The following is a 22,547-nucleotide window of genomic DNA, read 5'->3' as shown; positions in this document are numbered from 1 at the left end:
GGAGTAAGGAGAATCACCCCAACCGCACAGCCTTCCCGTTACTGAAGCAAGGAGGGTAATCTGTCACCTGTAAGCTCACAGCCCTGGTATCCCAGGATGGGCCCCGGACAGGCGGCATCTAAAGCTTTATAAGCAAGCCTTTGTACCAGGAGACCCTGTAGTATCTTGCTTCTATCAGTCTTGTGACTGGAGTCTGCCAAAGCTCTCCACAACTGCAGCTAAATAAGCAGTTTCAGAGATGTCTAATTTCTAATTAGCAAGGCTATAATCTTCTTTGAAATGGCTTAGTGTTCCGAGGCAGTAGCGCACACCATGTGACAGGAAGTATAGACGAAGAAGACGGTGCTTGAACATTTTGGTTAATAACATATCAGAGTGTTTGAACACTATTTATTGTTGGAAGGATTCTGTTCATTTGGTTTGTGGTTGGAATTCAATAAGCTGGCAATTAAGTCCTTCCTATGAAAAATGGACCACAGTTTTTATTCAGGGAGCAAGTTGGACTGACCGTTGTAAAAGTCAGTAAATCACGAGACTGCGGATGCTGGAAATCTGCAAAAAGCAGGAACTGCTGGGGATGCTCAGCGGGTCAGGTAGCATCTGTGGAGAGGAACACAATGCTCAAGGTCCATCAGAACTAATAAAAATAGAAAACAAGCTGTATTAAGTTAGCGATAAGCGAGAGTGATAAGCAATGCATTATGCAGGTGATAATGAATTAAACAAGATGACCAAAAGGATTAACAGAAGACCGGGGTGGTTAGAATTAACAGGGGATCCTCCTGCTGCCTCACTTTGCACATTACACGTTCGTCACCACCAGCACAGTCCTCCCCCTGACTCTTCCTTCCTCACTGTGATCCAACCCTCAGCCCCCTCAACAGGAAAACCTTCCTCACAGGCAGACTTACAATTAGTTCTCATCACAGAGGCAGCAGCAGCTGAGTTCCAGGAAAGGATCAGTGTGGTGGAGGCTCTAATCAGTACAGATACCACCCCACCCCCTCTGCCATCCTCTCACTACGTAATCGAAATGGCAACTCCAACCTCACCTGATCAGAGATACTCCCCTTTTCCCCATCCCTACCTACCATACCCTCTCCCGCTTAAAACTAAAGCTGCTTCGTCTCCTTTTAGGTTTGAAAAATTGTCACTGACTTGAAATATTAACTCGGTTTCTCTTTCTGCAGCTGCTGCCTCAGCGGTTGAGTGCATCTTCTGTATTTGAAGTGGGAGGTGAGCAAAAACCCGATGTCCCATCAGTCCGGAGAGAAACACACCCCGAGTAGAGGCACTTCTTGTGCTTGAGGTCCAGGCTGTGCCTTAGACTGCCAACTGAACTCCAGCAGAAGACTCACCGATGGTGGCCAAGAAGGTATTTGGTACGCCGGCCTTCATCAGTCGGGGCACCAAGCTACGTAGGACATTGTTGAGATGACACCTGGAGTTTTGTCTCACGTTCTTTTTGGAAAGACATTAAAATGGAAAGAGTGCAGTGCAGAGAAGATTTACAAGGATGCTGCCAGGGCTCAAGGCCCTGAGTGATAAGCAGAGATAGGTCACGATAGGGCTGTATCCCTTGAGCAGATTAGGGCTTCATTCACTGGAGCATAGGAAAATGTAGGGCAATAGTATAAAATCATCAGGGCCATTAACAAGGTGAACACACACAGTCTTTTCCCCTATGAAAAAGGAACTCAAAACTACAGGGCATAGATTTAAGGTGTGAGGTAAAAGATTTAAAAGAGACCTGAGGAGCAGATTCTTCATTCAGAGAGTGGTGGGTATATGGATTAAGTGGTTGAGGCAGATATAAAAAGAAAGGGTGTTTAAAAGATATTTGGATAAGCATATGCTGTAGAGAGAAAAGTTTTGGAGGGTGAGGGGCCTAGTGGGCAAATGGGACCAGCTTGGTAGGCATCATGGTTGCCATGGACACATTAGGAAGAAAGGCTGTAGTTCCATGCTGTCTTGCTCGATGACTCAGATGAAGAAACACGAGGGGCTGCAGATGCTGGAATCTGGAGCACAGTTGAAGTTACACATGTTCTGTCAGAGTGAGTGGACTGCACCTGCAACAGAGCGACAGGCGGACATTATCAGCCTTGAGTCTGTTCCAGCACTCTATTTGAGGTCTAGCTGCATTCCTTTGGCTCAGATCCTCCCATAACCCTGGCCAACTAAGTGCATTCCAAGGTTTAAAACTAACAATTGACTCAACATTAGTCAGCATTATGAGCACGAGTCCTAAATCTCTCTCTCCTTCTCTTCATGTAAACTGTTATCTTAAGTCCTGAAAGGGTTTGCTCCAACGTTAGGCTCGTCCGGAAAAGCAGAAGTACTTGCCGCCCATTCAGAGGCAATTCTGAAGTGAGTTTCAAGATTATAGAGCCTGCCGGGTGAGTGGTGGTTTGGCTTGGAGAGGGACTTCACCTCAAGTGTGTGGAGTGGATGTGGGAGAATCTAAAATTAGGTGTCACTGTTTAAACTAAGAGGGTTCCTATTTGAGGCAGAGGAAAAGTGAAATTTATTTCTTTATGAAGGCTGAGAGTCTTTGGAAATCACTTCTCCAAACAGAAGTGGAATTATGGTCTGGTTATTTTTAAAGCAGAAGGGAGACAGATTCTTGATACAGGTGAAAGGTTACTGGGAGGTCATCTACAATGAAAAGTCGAGGTTTTGCCCAGCTCAGCCACAAACTCATTGAATGATGAAGCAGGTCCACTGGACTTCTGGCTGACTAGGATTCTTGGTCTGAGCTCAATCATTTGTATGTTTGTGTCTACTCATAAATGGGCAGAGTTAAAATCTTCTGGTGGCAAGTAATTGATTACCCCTCTGAGGAGTGCTGATGGGGATGGGTAGGAAGGAGGGTATGGGGTTGGGTGGGGGTGTTGAGGGAGGATAGGGAAGAGTAGAAATGGGTGAAGCGAAGCTGTTGACAGAAGCATGGAGCTCTATGTGGGTAGGCCATGGTCATGTGCCCCCTCCCCCCGCCATCCATGGTACATCCTGCCAGGTGGCAGCACTGCACAAACCAAAGCCCTTGCTGGCATTATGTCTGGAATGGTCATTGCCACTGCTGTGTCTGTACTGGAGTCCATTCGCCACCTGTGGTGTGCACGAAAAGGGTTCTAAAGCCTGGTCAGTCTTCTTGGACAACACAAGAAATAGATCAGGCCATTCTGCGCCACTCCCCCAACCTTTATCCAACATTCAACAAGATCATTGCTGATCTTTTACCTCAGTACTACTGTCTTGCACCAGCCACATTTCCCTCAGTTTCCCTAAATCTATCAGTTCCCACCCAGAATGTACCCAGCATCTGAGCCTCCACTGATCCCGAAGGGAATTCCAAAGATTCACCACCCTCTGGGTGAAGAAATTTCTTCTCATCTCGGTGCTGATTCTCAGCACTCTAAACCGGAGAAACGTGTCCTCTAGTTCAACAAGAAATGCCAGAGCACTGGCCTAGCCTACTTATTCTTATTGCATGCCACAGACCAGCGGTCTGAGCAGAGACGGTCACTCTCAAAACTCCTACTCTGTCTCCCCTTCAGATTGGATACAAACCTGTAAGGGGGAAAATGCGAAGGTGACTCTGGGACTTGGTCTGGACAGGGGTTTGGGCATCGGTGTGTCCAATCTAGAGATACCTGAAGGAAGGAGCCCGGACTGAGGCATTTTCACAACCCGGGCCCGGGGGCCTGCAGGCAGATTCTCTGTGTTCGATACTGTGGTGAGTTGCTGCTTCACTGAGTCACACGGTAGCCAGGCAGCACAAATCTCTCTCTAAAATTTACAATGACCAAGAACAAGAACAGGCCCAACTTTTTGTGTAGCTGTCCCATGTCCACCACTGGGCTTCCCAGCGAGGTAAACAGGCTTTCGGTTCTGATCAGCATGTTGGAGCAGACAGCCTAACTTTGGCAGGGACACCGTGTGGCAAGGTGATGGTGCAGCTGTTAAACCACCGGCTCACAGTTCCAGTCACCCAGGTTCGATGTTGACCTCCGATGCTGTCTGTGCGATTAGAATATTCTCCCTGTGACCATGTGGGTCTGGCCCAGGGGCCTCGGTTTCCTCACGCATCACAAAAATGCGCAGGTTGTTGGGTTAATTGCTGCTGTAAATTGATGTTAGTGCGTAGGTGATTGGTAGAATCTGGGAGGGGAAGCTGATGAATAGGTGGGGAGTATTATGCAAAGTTAGTGTAAATGGATAGTGGATAGTGGTGACTTTACTCAACTTCACTTGCACCATCATTGAAATGTTCCCATAGCCAATGGACTAACTTTCAAGGACTCTTAATCTCATGATCTTGATCTTGATATTTGTTGCTTATTTATTTATTATTATTATTATTATTAATTTCTTTTTGTATTTGTACCGTTTGTTGTCTTTTGCACACTGGTTGAACGCTCAGGTTGGTGCGATCTTTCATTGATTCTGTTATGATTACGATTCTAAGGATTTATTGAGAATGCCCACAAGAAAATGAATCTCAGGGTTGTATTTGGTGATATATATAGAATCAATAGAGAAGTACAGTACAGAAACAGGCCCTTCGGTCCATCTAGTCCATGCTGAATCCATTTAAACTGCCTACCTACTTCCATCGACCTGCACCAGGACCATAGCCCCCCCAAACCACTACTGACCATGTACCTATCCAAACTTCTCTTAAACGTTAAAATTGAACTCGCGTGCTCCACTTGTGCTGGCAGCTCAGTCTACCCTCTTAAACTTTTCACCTTTCACCCTTACAACCTCAGTGGAAAAAGCCTGCTTGTATTTACCCATCGATAACCCTCATAATTTTGTATACCTCTACCAAATTTCCTCTCTATCTTCCATGTTCTTAGGAGTACAGTCCCAATCTATCCAAACTTTCCATATAACACAGTTCCTCCAGACCTAGAAAAAAATCCTTTTCCTGTGCCTCAGTGAATAAAGTCCTAACCTATTCGACTTTTCCTATAACTTAGATCCTCAAGTCCTGGCAACATCCTTATATATTTTCTCTGTACTCTTTCAACCTTGTTTACATCTTTCCCGTGGGTAGGTGACCAAAACTGGACACAATTCTCCAAATTAGGCCTCTTTACAACATGTTTCCTTCAACAAGTGGTGTGATGTGGAACTCATTGCCTGAAAGAAAGGAGCTGGCAAAAAAAAACCTGAGCACGCTTCGGAATCACTTGGCCAATTGGAGACGAAGGTGGCCTGGAAGGAGGAGCCAGAGGGTGGTGGTGGAGGGTTGTTTATCAGACTGGAGGCCTGTTATCACCAGTGAGCCACAGGAATTGAGACTGGGTACACTGTTGTTTATTTATTTCGAGATACAATATGGATTAGGCCCTTCTGGCTCTTCCAATACTGCCAGAAACCCACTGACTTAACGTCAGCCTAATCACGGGACAATTTAAAATGACCGCTTAACCTGCCAACCAGCATGTCATTGGACTGTGGGAGGAAACGCACGCATGAATGGGGAGAACATACAGATGACGTTGGAATTGAAATCTGAACTCCGACGCCCAGAGCTGTAATAGTGTTGCGCTAACTGCTACGTTACCATGGTACCCAGGAGAGGTTTAGAGTTCTGTGGGTAGATGGGACTAGCTTGCTTGTCAACTCAGTCAGCGTGGATGAGCTGGACATGTAAAGTGCCAGGTGAGATAATGCAAAATGGGAAATCCAATTTTGGCTGACATTGACCTAATGGGCAGAATGGACTCCTGTGATTTTCGTAATTCTAATGACTGCAGGACAAAGGGTCACAAATCCCCTACAATCAGAGGCTTCAGAGTGGGGTCAGCAGCTCTAGCATAATGGGTTGGCTCCTCGGCAAAGCTCTGCAGCAGAGTGGAGTGCTTGGTCACTGCTGCTCCATCTGTGCCGAGAGCCTCTCCGTTCTCCGAGGATCTGAAACACACTGTGAGCTTCCAAGTCCCAAGTCATGGCTTAGGGGAAGGTCTGCCAACCCGGAATGCCAGCTCATCAATCTGCACCAGTCCTGCCTTAATTGGTAGGCGCTGTATGTCCGTGTTTGTCCCTGTTGCTAGATTCCAGATTGAAGCACGATAGGCACTCACGTTCACTGCTCCCAGCAACAAGCACCCCATGGGGTTACAGGAGGAATGTGAGCATTCCTTTTTAAGACACTTGATGATGGCACTTGGCCAGATAGCAGATAGCAGAGTCAACACAATCTTAGTTTAAGTCTCTTCAAGTCATAGAGTTTAAAGAGGAGAAGTGAGTCCTTTTATCTCCTGTTGCACTGGTGTGTGGGATTCTCTTAAAACAGAGCAGATACAGGAGTTGTACCCACTCCTGACCGAGTTATCACCCTGAAACTCAAGCAATGGAGACATAAGAGACTACAGGACCACAAGACACAGGAGCAAATTTAGGCTATACAGTTCTTTGAACTGCTCCAGCATTCAATCATGGTTAATTTATTTTCCTTCTCAACTCCATTCTCCTGCCTTCTCCCTGTAATCTTTGATGCCCTTCCTATTAAATGACATGTTAACGTCTACTTTAAATATACCCACAGACTTGACCCGAACAAGGTCTGTGGCAATGAATTCCACAGATTCACCACCCTCTGGCTAAAGAAATTCCTCCTCATCTCTGTTCTAAAGGGGTGTTTTTGTATTCTGAGGCGGCTTTAGACTCTCCCACTATAGGAAATACCCTCTCCACTTTCACTCCATCTGAACCTTTCTATATTCAGTAGGTTTCAATGAGATCCCCTTCATTGTTTTGAACCCCAATGAGTACATTCCCAGGGCCATCAAACTTTCTTCGTGCACTAACCCTAAGCGACCGCAGATTTGGAACCTGGAGCATCCAAGCATCCTGCTGGATGAATTCAGGAGAGCAGGCAGAGTCTGTGAGTTCAAGAGCAGGCAGAGTCTGAGAGGAGAAGGAGAAGAGGAGAATTAGATAGGTATCTTATGGATAAGGGGAATCAAGGGATATGGGGACAAGGCAGGAACCGGGTATTGATAGTAGATGATCAGCCATGATCTCAAAATGGCGATGCAGGCTCGAAGGGCCGAATGGTCTACTTCTGCACCTATTGTCTATAGGAGAAGAGAGATTGAGAGAGATAGAGAGAGGGAGAGAGGGAGAGAGGGATATATATATATATATATTCAAAGTAGAACTGTATTAGGCCAGAATCCCGAGGGGATTATTCAGCACAAGGCAAGTCAAGTCACTTTTTATTGTCATTTTGACCATAACTGCTGGTACAGTACACAGTAAAAATGAGACGACGTTTTTCAGGACCATGGTGCTACATGAAACAGTACAAATACTACACTGAACAACGGGAAACAACACTGAAAAAAACTACACTAGACTACAGACCTACCCAGGACTGCATAAAGTGCACAAAACAGTGCAGGCAATATAATAAATAATAAACAAGACAATAGGCACAGTAGAGGGCAGTAAGTTGGTGTCAGTCCAGACTCTGGGTATTGAGGAGTCTGATAGCTTGGGGGAAGAAACTGTTACATAGTCTGGTCGTGAGAGCCCGAATGCTTCAGTGCCTTTTCCCAGACGGCAGGAGGGAGAAGAGTTTGTATGAGGGGTGCGTGGGATCAGCAGAGTGAACAGCAGTGGACTGAACACACAGCCCTGGGGGAGCCCCCGTGCTCAGTGTAATGGTGTTGGAGATGCTGCTCCCGATCCAGACTGACTGAGGTCTCCCAGTCAGGAAGTCTAGGATCCAGTTGCAGAGGGAGGTGTTCAGGCCCAATAGGCTCAGCTTTCCAATCAGTTTCTGAGGAATGATTGTGTTGAATGCTGAACTAAAGTCTATGAATAGCATCCGAACGTATGTGTCTTTTTTGTCCAGGTGGGTTAGGGCCAGGTGGAGGGTGATGGCAATGGTGTCATCTGTTGAGCGGTTGGGACGGTACGCAAACTGCAGGGGGTCCAGTGAGGGGGCAGCAGGCTCTTGATGTGCCTCATGACGAGCCTCTCAAAACACTTCATGATGATGGATGTGAGTGCAAAGGGATGGTAGTCGCTGAGGCAGGACACTGAAGACTTCTTTGGCATGGGGACGATGGTGGCGGCCTTGAAGCACTTTGGAACGGTGGCGCTGCTCAGGGAGATGTTGAAGATGTCAGTGAGAACATCTGCTAGCTGGTCTGCACATCCTCTGAGCACTCTGCCAGGAATATTGTCTGGTCCAGCAGCCATCCGTGGGTTGACCCTGCACAGGGTTCTTCTCACATCAGCCACTGAGAGACACAGCACCTGGTCATTTGAAGGAGGGGTGGACTTCCTTGCCGCCACGTCATTTTCCGCCTCAAAACAAGCATAGAAGTTATTCAGCGCATCTGGGAGGGAGGCATCACCCCCACAGTCAGGTGATGTTGTCCGGTAGTTGGTGATGTCCTGAATGCCCTCCCACATGCACCGCATGTCGCCACTGTCCTGGAAGCGGCACAGGGAAGAGGGATGAGTGTAGTGTTCCAAAATTATCATCATCACTTCTCCTTGGACCCGGAAGCTTCGATTAACTTTCACCAGACGGGACCTGAGCCTCCTGTTACATGGCACAATTCCACCTCCTCCACCCGCAACTTTGATTACTCCGTCTCATTTCAGAGCAGTCACCTCCAGGTTATCAGTGCACAACCTAGGACAACACTGTCCATCATCCTGGAGGGAGTAGTATCTGGTTGGAGGTGGATGTTTACGGGTACACCTTGTTAAGCAGCTTGGGTTTAAAGTTGAAGATAAGTCTGAGACAGCCATGTGGATTTTTGGATCACTGGGCCAGAGTTACACCGGACAGTTCCTTCAGCCCAACTAATCCATGACAAATGTGTCGTCCAGCAATCCAGTTCCATCTGTCTGTGTTTGGCCCATATCCCTCTAAACCTCTCCTTTCCACATACTTATCCAGAAGGCTTTTAAATGTTGCTAATACGCCTGGCATGACAACTATTTCTGGCAGCTCATTCCAAATACAAATCATGTTTTGTGTGGAGAAGCTGCGTCTGATGTCCCTTTGACATGTCCCACCTGTTTCTAGTATCCTCTCCCTGGGAAAATGATTATGTGCCTTCACCCTATCTATACCCTCATGAGCTCTGTCAGGTCATCCCTCAATCTCCTACGGTCCAGGGGATAAAGCCCAAGTCCACACAACCTCTCCTTGTAACGGAGACCCCAAAATCTAGGCAACACCCTGTTAGATCTTTTCAGCACTCTTGCTGGTTTAATAAAATCTTTTCTACAACAGGGTGTCAAAAATGTTCACAATCCTCCAGGAGTGACCACTTTTCTGGCACATTTTCTGAGCAACATCCCTCCCACCACCAAAACACATTAATTTGACACTTGCTGGTTGCTGGGCTGCCCGCTGATCCACGTACCTGACGTGAGCACGTGGTGCTAGGTAATTCTTTGCAGGTGATGTCAAGGCAAGGTGATAAGTACACCTAGTGGCCACTTTATTAGATATCCTGTGAGCGGAATCTAGTGCGGCCTTTTGCTGCTGTGGCCCATTCGTTTCAAGGTCTGATGTGCCTTCTGTTCAGAGATGCTCTTCTGCTGTTGGAAAGTGAGCTACTGTCACCTTCCTGTCAGCTTGAAGCTGTCTAGCCATTCACCTCTAACCTCTCTCATTAACAATTTGTTTTCATCCACCGAATTACCACTGACTGCATGTGCTTTTGGATCTTGCACCATTCTCTGGAAACCCTTGAGTCAGTTTTGTATGGAAATCCCAAGGGATCAGCAGCGTCTGAGATACTCAAACCACCCCAGTCTGGCACCAACAATCATTCTACAGTTAAAGTCACTTGGATCATATTTCTTCTCCTTTCTGAGAATCAAGTATGAAAGAGTTGTCATGTGAGGAACGTTTGATGGCTCTGGGTCTGTACTCTCTGGAATTTAGAACGATGAGGGGGGATCTCATTGAAACCTTTCAAAAGGCCTAGACAGAGTAGATATGGAAAGGATGCTTCCCATGGTCAAAGAGTCTAGGACAAGAGGGCATAGCCTCAGGATAGATGGACACCCTTTCAAAACAGAGATGTGGAGAAATTTCTTTAGCCAAAGGGTGGTGAATTTGTGGGGTTTGTTGCCGCATGCAGCTGTGGAGGCCAGGTCGTTGGGTGTATTTAAGGAAGAGATTGATAGGTTCTTGATTGGATATGGCATCAAAGGTTACTGGGAGAAGGCCGGGAACTGGGGTTGAGGAGGAGATAGAAAAAAAGGATCAGTGATGATTGAATGGCAGAGCAGACTCAATGGGCCAGATGGCCTAATTCTGCTCCGATGTCTTATGGTCTCATGATGCTTGATCTGAACAACAACTAAACCTCTTGACCATGTCTTCATGCTTTTATGCTTTTATGCATTGAGTTGCTGCCACATGATTGGCTGATTAGACATTCGAATGAACAAAGAAGTGTACAGGTGTATCTAATAAAGTGGTCACTGAGTGTACATACTGCATCATGGTATGCAGTTGTGGAACAAAGTTATGAATTATTGGGTGGATTTTATATCAACATGTTGCACTAGAATCCCTGGCCTCTTCTAACTTCATCAGAGACAAGTGTTTTGCAGATATAATGGGCACAAGCATAAAAAGGAAGTGTTGCCTGACTAAATATAGAGTGACATCTTTCTCTAATTGACTGGAGTGTCATTGCGGGCCAGGCTACCTCAGCCCACATCCAGTGGGAACATCTGCCGCCATGCTGTGTCTGTGGTATCCGCCTTGTTAAATTATCGGCTTGCATCTCAATGGGGCCACTTCCTCCCCCTTCCTTCCTTCATCCACTCAGAAGACCCATTTCCCCCATGTCAAATGCTGTCTTCCCTGCCAAGGTGGCATAGCACCAATCTGCTGACTGGCTTCCGAGTGTCCACCACGAATTGGGCGAGGCAGGATCCGCCCTCGCACGTCAGGGACCGCACTGTGACTCAGGAACCCCATTGGAATCAGGATTGGAGTTTGGGAAAGAGTTGAGGTTGCCTTTCACACTCATTGAAACATCAAGAATGACTTCAGAATTTGGCTTTACTCATTCACAGGATGCCCACCCCTAAATGCCATTGACAACGTGGTGATGAGTCCTCTTCTTAACCCACTGCAGTTCTTCTGGTGAAGATCTCAGGCTTCCAGGAATTTTGGTTGGGGACAACAAGGCACGACTAATCATTCTGTTTCTGAAGCCCCAAGTCTGTGGGATCTGAACCAATGGGTCTCCCCCAGACCAATCCCGATGCTAACAGGGGCTTAGCAAGGCTATGTTACTGCACCAAACTTTCCTCCCCACAATGCAGCAAGTCACCTCAGCAAGGTCCTTGATATGAAGTTATTCAACTGGATAAAAAGGACTCCATTGACATAGGGTAGATAGAGTGATAAAGAGAGCTTTTGGCTCATTGCCTTCATAAGTCAGAGCACTGTCTGCACAATTCCTCCACCATCGATGCTGCCCTCACCCACATCTCCTCCTTTCCCTGGACATCGGCACTCATCCAATCTTCCTGACGCCTTAACAGGGATAGAGTTCCTCTTGTCCTCACTTCATGAGCCTCTGCATTCAACGCATCATTCCCCGCAACTACCGCCATCTAAAGGGATCCTACCACCAAACACATTTTTACTCCCCCCCCCCCACCCACCTTTTCAGGGATCTCCTTTGTCCTATGACTCCCTTGTCCATTCTTCCCTCCTAATCTCCCTCCTGGCACTTAATCCTGCAGGTGGCCTTAGTGCTACACCTGTCCATTCAGGGCTCCAAACAGTCCTTTCAGGTGAGGCAATACTCCACCTGTGAATCTGCTGGGGTTGTCTAATGTGTCCGGTACTCCCGATGTGGGCTCCTCTACATTGGCGAGACACGTCGTAAATTGGGGGAGTGCTTCATCGAGCACCTCTGCTCCATCCGCCTAAAGCAGAATATTTTAGTTCCCATTCTGACATGTTAGTTCATGGCTTCCTCTTGTGACATGCTGAGGCCACCCTCAGGGTGGCGGAGCAACACTTTATATCCCATCTGGGTCACCTCCAATCTGATGGCATGAATATCAATTTCTCCTTTTGGTAAAAAAAATTCCCACTCCCTCTCTTCTTCTATTACCTACTCTGGCCTCCTACCTCTTCCCCCGGTACCCCTCCTCCTTACTTTCTCCCATGGTCTTCCACCCTCTCCTATCAGATTCCTTCATCTCCAGCCCTTTGCCTTTCCCACCCACCTGGCTTCATCTATCATCTTCTAGCTATCCTCCTTCCCCTCCCCACTCCTATATAATTCTGGCATCTTTCCCTACCTTCAGACCTGAAGCAGAGTCTCAGCCTGAAATGTCAACTGTTTGTTCATTTCCATGGACTTGAGGGTCTGAGTTGAAGGGAAAGTTTGAATAGGTTAGGACTTTATTCGCCGAAGCACAGGAAAACACTGGTGGATTTTATAGAGGCATGCAAAATTAAGAGGGGTGTACACAGGATGAATGCATGCAGGCTCATTCCCTTGTGGTTGGATGAGACGAGAGCTAAATATCATTGGTTTAGTGTGAAAGGTGAAATATTTCAGGGCAATCTGAGGTAGAATGTTTTCACTCAGAGGGTAGGTGGAAAAGGGTTAAAGGGCTATAGGCCAAAGCTTGCAGATGTGCAATTCTCACTCAATAGACTGAACCCACTTGACTCTTGGAGGCTCGAATGGGGCTTAGTGGACAGACATCATATCTCTGGCTTCAAGTCCTACAGCAGACCAGGATCTTTTGGCCCCACCTTCATGTCCTGCCCTGTTTTTGGCACCACCCTTCAATCTTTGGTCGCCATGGGAGCATAGTGGTTAGTGCGACGCCATTACTGCATGTGCACTCTGGACTTCGGGGTCCGATTCCGGCTCTGTACGTCATTCCCTTGGAATGTGTGGGTTCCGCCTGGGTGCTACGGTTTCCTCCTGCAGTCCAAAGGCATACTGGGTAAGCTAACTGGTCGTTATAAGTTGCCTGTGATTGGGTTAGGGTTAAATCGGGGTTGTGGGGTTCCTGGGGCAGAGTGGATTGAAGCACCGGAAGGGGCTGCTTTGCAAAATAAACAAACAAGCTGTCAAGCCAAGGCCGAGCTTCTCCCCCAGATACTTTTGGAAGATCTTTTGGCATCACCTTGGAAGTTCTTCCAGTATCCTGGCCAACATCTGCCTGCCGATCAGCCTTACCAAAGCAGATGACTGGGATCCTAAAGAGCCACGTAGCCAGTCAGCTTTCACGCTCGCTGTAATACAACTTCATTGTCTGTAGAGTGCTTGGATCTATCCTGAGATGAAAGCATCGTCTAATTTCAGGATTGCCATTCTGTAGATCATTGTCTAGAAGAACATGGTTGTTGTTTTAGTGCCCCACTTAGACAGTGAGCAATAGAATCTCAGCAGCCTCACTAACATGGAGATACAGGAGACTGGAGACATTGGAATCTAGCAAGATACAATCTGCTGGAGGAACTCAGTGGATCAAGCAGCTCCAGCAGATATTTTTGTATTCCAGGCTAATTAACAGGTTATCCACAGTGAATTTCACTCACCCTGTGGTTAAAATAGAAATGTGCTTCACTCCTTAACCTGCCTTTTATGGGGCAGTCTGGTGGGGTGAACGTCTCCGGGGAGTCAAGGATTACAGGGAGCAGGCAGGGAAGTGAAGCTAAGTTAAAGAGGGCAGAAACCCTGTCCTTATTGATGGTGGTGAAGGGTGAAGAGGCTGAGCCGTGTTTTCCTGCTTCTCTTTCGGACCATCTTGGTCCAAACCGTAGATTTGCACAGGATCAATGCATGCGTGCACACCAGGGGACCTCACCCCGTCAAGATCCCCGCCATTCAATAATGTTGGTGCTGATTTGACCGTAATGTTAATTTTGCACTCCTCTGAAATGACCATAACCTTTCACCTGCTTGTTTATTGAGGATCGAATCCCCCCCCCACCCCCCAGCCTTCAGAATATTTAAAGATTACCCTTTGAGGAATAGAGTTGCAAAGACTCAGGACTCTCTGAGAGAAAGAATTTCACCTCACTGTTGTCTGATATGAGTGATCTTTTATTTTTAAACCTCTAGTTCTAGGCTCTGCCATATGAAACGTCCTCTCCACACCCAGCATCAAGATCTACCGTTTGTTAGTGATATGGTGGGGGGGGGGGAATTCCTTTAAGAAACACACACAAAATGCTGGAGGAACTCAGCAAGTCAGGCAGCATCTATGGAAATGAATAAACAGTTGATTTTTTGGGCTAAGATCTTTCATCGAGGCTGATGATAGATTTTTGACCAGCTGAGCTCCTCCAGCATTTTGTTTGGGTTGCTTAAGATTTACAGCACCTTCAGAATCTCTCGTGTCCAGGACTCCCTTAATTGGTGCTTGTGTGTTTTAAGAAAATGTTTATGGCAGAGGAGGAGGCCATTCAGCCCATTGAGCCTGGTGCATCAATCTTCTCTGTCTCGTTCCCCCACCTTTTACTCTCATTCCCTGTTCATCAGCCATCAAATTATTTTCCCAATCCAGTTCTTCTTTAAAATTGTTTTGATAACTTCCAGTTTTTACACCAGCTGTGGCCATGGTAGTGCAGGGCAGCCATGAGATCACAGGATCTCACAACAAAAAAGGAGGCTATTTGGCCCATCATACCTGGGCTGGTGCTTTGGAGCTTTCTCCAATTAGTTTCTGCTCCTTCACTTTGGTCCTGCATTATTTAGTAGAAACTGATTAAGCAATGCATGCACCTCAAAAACTGTGACAGCTATCACCAAGGAAAATGGAGCAAGGATGCACTGCCCCATGAATTCACCTCCACCAGGCATCACTCTACATCATTGTTCTTTAACAGTGATTGGTCTAAATCCTGGAACTCCCTCCCCAACAGCACCGCGGGGCACCTTACTACAAGGACTGCAGAGGTTTAAGATGGCGACTCTCCACCACTTCTCCAGAGCAAATACAGAATGGGGAATAAGACCATAAAGTATTCAGCCCATCAAGTTTGCTCTGCTAGTCAATCACAGCTATACTATTTCAATCCCATTCTTCTCATAATCCTTAACCCCTTACTAATCTCTGCCTTAAGTATACATAATGACTTGGCCTTGTGGCAATGAATTCCATAGATTCACCGCCATCTGGTTGAAGAAACTTTTCCTCATCTCAGTTCTGAGGAGATATCCTTTATCCAGACGCTGTACCCACAGATCCTAAACTCTCCTTCCTAATGGTGACATCCTTTCCACATCCAGTCCATCCAGTCCTTTCAGAATTTGGTAGGTTTCAATGAGATCCCCCTTCTCCCACCTGCATCTTAGCCTTTTGAACACAATCAGAGCCATTAATTGCTCCTCATATTTAAAACCTTTCATTCCTGGGATCAGTCATGAGAAGCTCCACTCAGATATCCCAACCTGCAAAAACTCATTTCAGGGAGGTAGCACCCCTGCCCCCCACAACCCCATATCCCACTCCCACCCCCGGTAAAACCTCCAAGTGTGTATATAATATTTTGTTTAGTGATTTTTGTCTAATCTGTAAACCAAGTTGGGTATATGTAGAAAGTGTGACATTAAAGTATGTACTTACATTATCAAGGAGTCGTTTTTTTATTCTATTACAATTTTAAGCAAGTCTACAGGGAGTTTGGCCTCATCACGTAGGATATCAATAGAGTAGCTCCTTAGCAGCTAGCCAGTTAGTTTAAATAATGTTAGCTATGCTAATGAATAAATGTCACCTGTTAAATTCACCTCAACATGTCTTTTACATTTTAACCCACCATGGGCAACACTGTCATTATTTTTGACCCCTATTAGGCATGAGTATACTTTAGTGAAGTCTGGGGTGAAGTACGTTTCATATTTTCTTTTTTTGGAACACTCTGCCATGGCACAGCAGGATACTAAACTGAACTGATGGACAATGAAAGAGAGAGAGAGAGACAGGTCGACTGTAAAGGCTGCCCACGGAGAAAACTGATAGGTCTACTTAGCACGAAGAGAGACCAATCAGGATGCTCCCTTTCGCTCTTGCTCTTGCTCTTTCTCTTCCTCTTCCTCTCCCTCTACCTCTCAAAAAATTTGATTTCTGGGATATTGTATATAATTTGTGGGTGTCAGGAAGCTGTTATCAATATGGTGAAGACTCCCGGAATTTCCAGGAATTGCCAGCACATTTTCCCACAGAAATGATGGCTATCCTGGGTGTCAATTTTTCAATGGATCTATTTTGGGTATCCTTGATGTAATTATGAAGAAGGCACACCAGTGGTTATACTTCAGTTGGAGTTTGAGGAGGTTTCAAGATTCAGGTATATTATTATCAAAGAATGTATAAATTGTGCAACCTTGAGATTTGTTCGCTCACAGGTAGCCACAAAGCAAGAAATCTGAAAGAACCCAATTAAAGAATGAAGAAAAATAATAAAAATAAAATAAATAAAAGACCAACATTCGATTCAGAAGAGAAAGAAAAAAATACAAGTCATGCAAACAATTGAAATGAACAACTGCATTCTGGGCCAAAATTGAGTCCTCAGATAAGAACCCTGGAGAAGCCCAGAATAGGCCCAAAGCCTTGCTTATTAGTTCATCACATTAACGGGCAGGGAGCACAACAGCTGGGGCAATCTTCATAGCCTCAGCGCCATAGAGAGGGAGGATTGACCATCATGGAGAATGAGCAAAATTGGCTCGATCTGGATTCTGACACCCTGTCTTATCTGTGCCAGCGTTTAAATTGACCCATGATGAAGCAGCAAAAGACCTGGAGAGAGGAGTGAACGTCGTTGAGAGCCAGTGAAATTGGCTCTGATCTGTCTAAACATTGCATTGTACCTTGTAATAGGACCCAGGCACTGCTGCTGCAAAAGGCCACAGGCCTAAACCATGTTGCCTAGCAACATGCTCCAGGCCTAGATTTCACTGCCCAGTGACTCACTCTGGGCCCAGATTTCGTGGCCCAGCCCAAAGTCACTCTCAAGCGCTTCAAATTAGCCTGGCCCCAGAGTGATCCAACCTCGCTCCTGGGTCAGTTGTACAGGCACCGGAACTCCAGCTGCAACAATTTATCCCCTTCACTGATTGCGGTGACAATTTACCTCAGAAATGGTGGTTTTTAGTGATGTTTTTAGATAGATTCCTTAGCTTTTTGACTACTAGGAAGCAGTCGCAAACATTTGGTAGTGCCATCTTAACAGGAAATGTTGTATGTCATTGACGGCTCTAGCAAATTTCTGCAGATGTTGAGAGTATTCTGAATGGTTGCATCACTGCCTGGTATGGAGGTACCAATACACAATATGGAGGTGCAGAGGACTGTAGACTCAGCCAATTCCATCATTGCACAACCTTCCCCACAATTTGGGATTTCTTCAAAATGGGATACCTCAAAAAGTCAGCATCCATCATTAAGGACTGTCACCATCCAGGACATGACCTATTCTCTATTCTACCCTCAGGGAGGAAAAGCAGGAACCTCAACACACACACTCAGCATTTTAGGAACAGCTTCTTCCTCTCTGCCATCAGACTTCCGAATGACCCTTGAACACTCCCTCACCATTTTGCTCTCTTTTTACACTGTTTATTTTTAAAATATACTCTCATTGTAACCTAGAGTAATTTTTTTAGACATTGCACTGTACTGCTGCCGCACAACAAACCTTGCAGCATATGTCAGTGATGATAAACCCGATTCGGGTTTAGATTCTTGCCAGTAACGTTCATATTCAGTGAGCGGGGGTGAATGCGGTGAGCACACCAACCATCATCATCATCTTCTTCTGGGAGGAGGTAGTGTTGGAGAGGCTGAGGGAGGAAGTAATCCTGACAGGAGTGACTGAAGTCTGCTGAAGAGGTGGCTGTTCCTCACAGGAGTAGTTGGATCTGCGGACGGTACCTGTAGCAACTGCCAGACCATTGCGCAGGATCCCTTGATTGCAATGGTCTTCACTTAGAACAGAGGCACAAAGGGTTGCAGATACCAAAACCTGGAGCAACAAAATCAGCCCGGGACCTCAGCCGATCGGTATGCTCCTGATTGATACTGATGCAGGATTTTGGCCGAGACACCAGCAGTCCCTTTCCCCCACAGATGCTGCTTGATCCACTGAGTTCCTCCAGCTAATAATTTGCAGCTTCTTTCACTCACTAGGCTCACAGCCTTGAGTTTTGGACATATTCCAACTGTATATAAATATTCTATTTAAATATTAAATCAACAAGTCAAGTCACAAAACAGCCCAGAGAAAAATAAACTTCCCTTGAAAATAACATCAGTGGCATTTAATGACTAAAGTCATGGCACTGAGAATGAGTTCAAAATTCATAAATGCCTTTGGTTTTTTTGCCCAGGTTCATATGGGCAGCCTCAATTTAAAAAATTGACATTCAGTGCAGGACGACACAATAATCTTTGTTTAATTCCATGGTAACATTTATTTGAGTAATTGGCTTGTGTTATATCTGAAATTCCCCCGAAACTTCAATGCTGCTTTCCTCCTTAAAGATACTTCTCAAAACCCTTCTCTTCTTGATTTTGGTTATCTGCCAAAACATCTGTGCAATGAAGACCTACAAAAAAAAACAGAGAAATTGACCATTTTAGAACGTTATTTCTGCAATCCCTGCATCTCGAGGGCAGATAAGGGAAATTTGAACCTGCAGCTGGGAGACTAAAGATGTGGAGGACCATAGCTGCTGACTGCAGATGGTCAGACCAAGTAGGTCCTTGCGCGTGGAATCCAAAATAGTTGAGAGCTTCAGTCTGCGTGAAGTGAACAAAGAAAGTTATCACTGGTTTTTGAATCTTCATTTCAGATGTTCTTCATTGCACTTTATTGCTCCCCTGCACTTCACTTTTTAGGTAGAGTTTACATGCTATTCTGCATTGTTACTGTTTTAGCTTATTTTAGTTCAATGCACTGATTAATGATTTGATTTGTATGAACAGTGTGCAAGACAAGCTTTTCAGTGTCTCTTGGTTTGTGACAATAACAGACCAATACCAAAATTCATTTCACCAAATTTTCCACTTGCCTTTTTGTTGCTGAGGCAGAACAGTCCATGTTCCAAAGCTTTCCTGATAATGCTCCCCAACTCTTCCTCCGCAACATTGACAACTGCATTGGTGCTGCTTCACACACCCATGCTGAGCTCGTCAATTTCATCAACTTTGCCCTCAACTTCCATCCTCCCCTTAAACTCACTTTGTCCATTTCTGACATCTCCCTCTCCTCTCTCGATCTCTTTGCCCCCATCTCTGGAGCCAGCTGTTGATCGACATCTTTTATAAACCTGCTGATTTCCACAGCAATACTGGCTATACCTCTTTCCTCCCTGTCTCTGGAAAAAATGCTCTTTTCTCAGTTCCTTCATTTCCACTGCATCTGTTCTCAGGACGAGGCCGTCCTTTCCAGGAAATCAGAGATGTCCTCTTTCCTCAAAGAACAGGGTTTCCCTTTCTTCACCATTGATGCTGCCCTCATCTGCATCTCCTCCATTTCCTGGACATCCACTCTCAACCCATTTCCCCGCTGCCTTAACAGTGATAGAATTCCTCTCATCCTACTTACCACCCCGAGCCTCCACACCCAACAGATTACTTTCCACACTTCCGCCAAGTCCAAAGGGATCTTACCACTAAACACATCTTTACCTACCTCGACTCTCTGCTTTCTGTAGGGATCACCTCCTCCGTGACTCCCTTGTCCGTTCATCCCTCCCCACTAATCTCCCTCCTGCAGCCGAAGTACTAAACCTGCCCACTCACCTCCTCCTTCATTCAGGCCCGAACAGTCCTCGCAGGTGAGGCCACACTCCACCAGCGAGTCTGCTGGGCCGCCTATTGTACCTGATGCTCCTGAGGTGGCCGCCTCTGCATTAGTGAGGCCCGCTGTACGACTGGGCAGCTTCACCAAGCATTCGACAGAAATGGAACTTCCCGGTGGCCCAGCATTTTAATTCCCATTCGCATTCCCGTTCCGACATGTCGGTCCATGACCTCCTCTAGTGCCAGGGTGGAGGAGCAACACCCTATATTCTGTCTGGGTAGTCTCCAACCTGAGGGCATGAATATTGATTTCTCCTTCTGGTAAAAAAAATTCCCTCCCCCTCCCCTCTTCCTCTATTCCCTACTCTGGCCCCTTACCTTTCTATCACTTACCCCTGGTGACCCTCGTCCTTTCTTTGCTCCCTGGTCCACTCTTCTCTCCTGTCAGATTCCTTCATCTCTGGCCCCTTATCCTTGCCACCCGTATTACCTCTTGCTATCCTTCTTTCCTCTCCTCTACCTTTTTACTGCGGCGCCACCTCCCTTCTTTTGCCTGAAATGTCGACATGGGTTCATTTCCATAGGAGCTGCCTGACCTGCTGAGTTCCTCCAGCATTTTCTGTTTGTCCCTTTGGATTTCCAGCATCCGCAGAATCTCTTGTGTTAATGGCTTCCATTTTAATGTCTGGGTAATTCCCTATAGAGAAGCTATCTCCACCTGTGCCTCCATCTCTTGAGACTGCTATGGCAGGAGAACAACAACTCTGGACACTTCCACAATGACCAGTCGCACAAGGGGTGGGGGGGGGGGGACAAACGTTGATGCACAGCGGGGTGCCATTTCATTGAATGAATGGATGATTATCTTTCGGTAAGCGGGAAGCAACAGGCTCCCTGGCCTGCAGACCAAGCTGTGACATCATTGGGGAGAGGGACAAGGCCTCAGTTATAGTTTTCTGCACTAGGATCCCCCCCCCCGCCCCCACTTCCTCCTTAGTGATGTGTCAGTTTGATTTTGGCTCGTGTCCACCTTGGAGTTCCAGTCCCTGAGTTCAGTGAGCCTGAATACTACGGCCAAGTTCCATGCACTATGTGCCGTGACACGTCCATGCCCCGAGGAGTTCACAATCCACACAGAACTCCTCACCGCACACGATCTCATTCCTGAAGCGATCCCAGAACTAACCCTTTTAAAACATCCCCAACAACGCATTTTGGCCGCCTTCGTGGGCGAGCGTTTCTACACCTCCTTCATCGGGGGAGAGAGTGAATCTTCATGTTTGCTGAGGCTTGATTATCTCATCAATCTCATCTTCTTAATTTCCAGTTCTCTGGTCCAACCTAAACACCAGCCTGAGAGGATGCAGCTTGACATTGTGGGATGCAGGTGGGAGGGGCAGGCTTGAAATAGACTTGTTTCAGAAACCAGCCCATGGCTGAAGGGAGACCTGTTGAACCAGACAGAGTTGGAGAGGCAGCAGCAGATAAGATCTTTGCAGTTCCCCAGCTAGGAACACACTGGGCCAAAGGAAGGAACTGAGGAAAACAATCTGTTCCGTCAACAGAGGAAGACAAGAACTTTTCCTGGACTTTGTAAATTGGAGCTTATTGTGTGCTGGTAATTGTCTTATTTTTGTTGAAGGAAGCAATTAAATAACAATTGAGCTAATCTTGGTATTCTATCTTGTAATGTTGAGTGTTATAGGCTGACTCTCTCTGCTGCACTGAACAGCTGGAGGCTTTTCAATGCTTAAACTTTGCAAATTGTTTTTTTAATATTTCAGACTAGGGAGAAAGTGAGACCGTGACCAGATCCATGTGAAAGGGAGAAAAGAAAAATATTGTCAGGAAGATTCAGATTCAGAATAATTTACCACATGTACATTGAAAGATAGAGTTAAATGCATCATTTTTGTTAACAAGCAACACAACATAAGGATGTGCTGTGGGCAGCACAGTGGTGCTACCACACATTCCTGTACCAACGTAGCGTGCCCAGCAGAGCAACACAGAACACGACAAGCAACAAAACTAACACTCTACATCTCTCCCACCCCATGGACATACACTGTCCTCCAACCCCAGGCCAAACCATTTCTGCCTCCAACAGACTCATGGATTCACAGACGTCGGGCTTTGACTTCCCCAGCTGACTCACAGAGAATCGGAGACATAGGCTTCTGCAGACTTCTGGAATGTCAATTGACCATCAGGCTTTGATCATTGGTGTTGACCCTGGATAAGGAGCCTGAACACTAGGCCTCGACCTCCAAACTTGCTGATGACAGGACCCAAAACACCAGGCCTCGAACTCCAGACATACTAATGATAGGACCCTGAACACTAGGCCTCAAACACCAGATTTGCTGATGACAGTGATGCACCATCAATAACTCTCTCTGAGACATAAAGGCGAGATATCGGCTTTTATTGACTGGAAGAAGGAACAAGCAGTGAGTGACCACCATACTACATCCTGGAGACTGAGAGGCCGGGCTCAGGCCTTGATCGCCTTTATACAGGGATCTGTGGGAGGAGCCACAGGAGCAGTCTGCAGGGGGCGTGTCCAGACAGGTAAATGTAGTTCACCACAGACAGGACACTGATCACTAGGCCTCAGCCTTTGGACTTGCTGATGACAGATCCTGAACACTAGGTCTTGCCAATCTTGCCGACCTGAACGGTTTTGCTGATCTCTCCAGTAGGTATCAGCAGCACAAAACTAGATTTGCTCTGACACA

The 22,547-nt window shown here is 46.3% G+C and overlaps 1 long non-coding RNA gene across 1 annotated transcript in view; it reads left to right on the top strand.

Moving 5' to 3' along the window:
• The first annotated feature begins 2,307 nt into the window (after nucleotides 1-2,307).
• LOC132392442 (uncharacterized) overlaps nucleotides 2,308-22,547 on the top strand; it is a 40,538-nt gene continuing 20,298 nt past the window's right edge. The window contains exons 1-2 of the long non-coding RNA XR_009511535.1: nucleotides 2,308-2,370; nucleotides 3,561-3,739. This is a non-coding gene — a long non-coding RNA (uncharacterized LOC132392442). The remainder of the gene's footprint in view (nucleotides 2,371-3,560; nucleotides 3,740-22,547) is intronic.

The sequence above is a fragment of the Hypanus sabinus genome, chromosome 1 (assembly GCF_030144855.1).
Source record: "Hypanus sabinus isolate sHypSab1 chromosome 1, sHypSab1.hap1, whole genome shotgun sequence".
Classification (NCBI taxonomy): domain Eukaryota; kingdom Metazoa; phylum Chordata; class Chondrichthyes; order Myliobatiformes; family Dasyatidae; genus Hypanus; species Hypanus sabinus.
The sequence above is the reverse complement of the archived record's forward strand: the minus strand, read 5'-3'. Positions and strand labels throughout refer to the sequence as shown.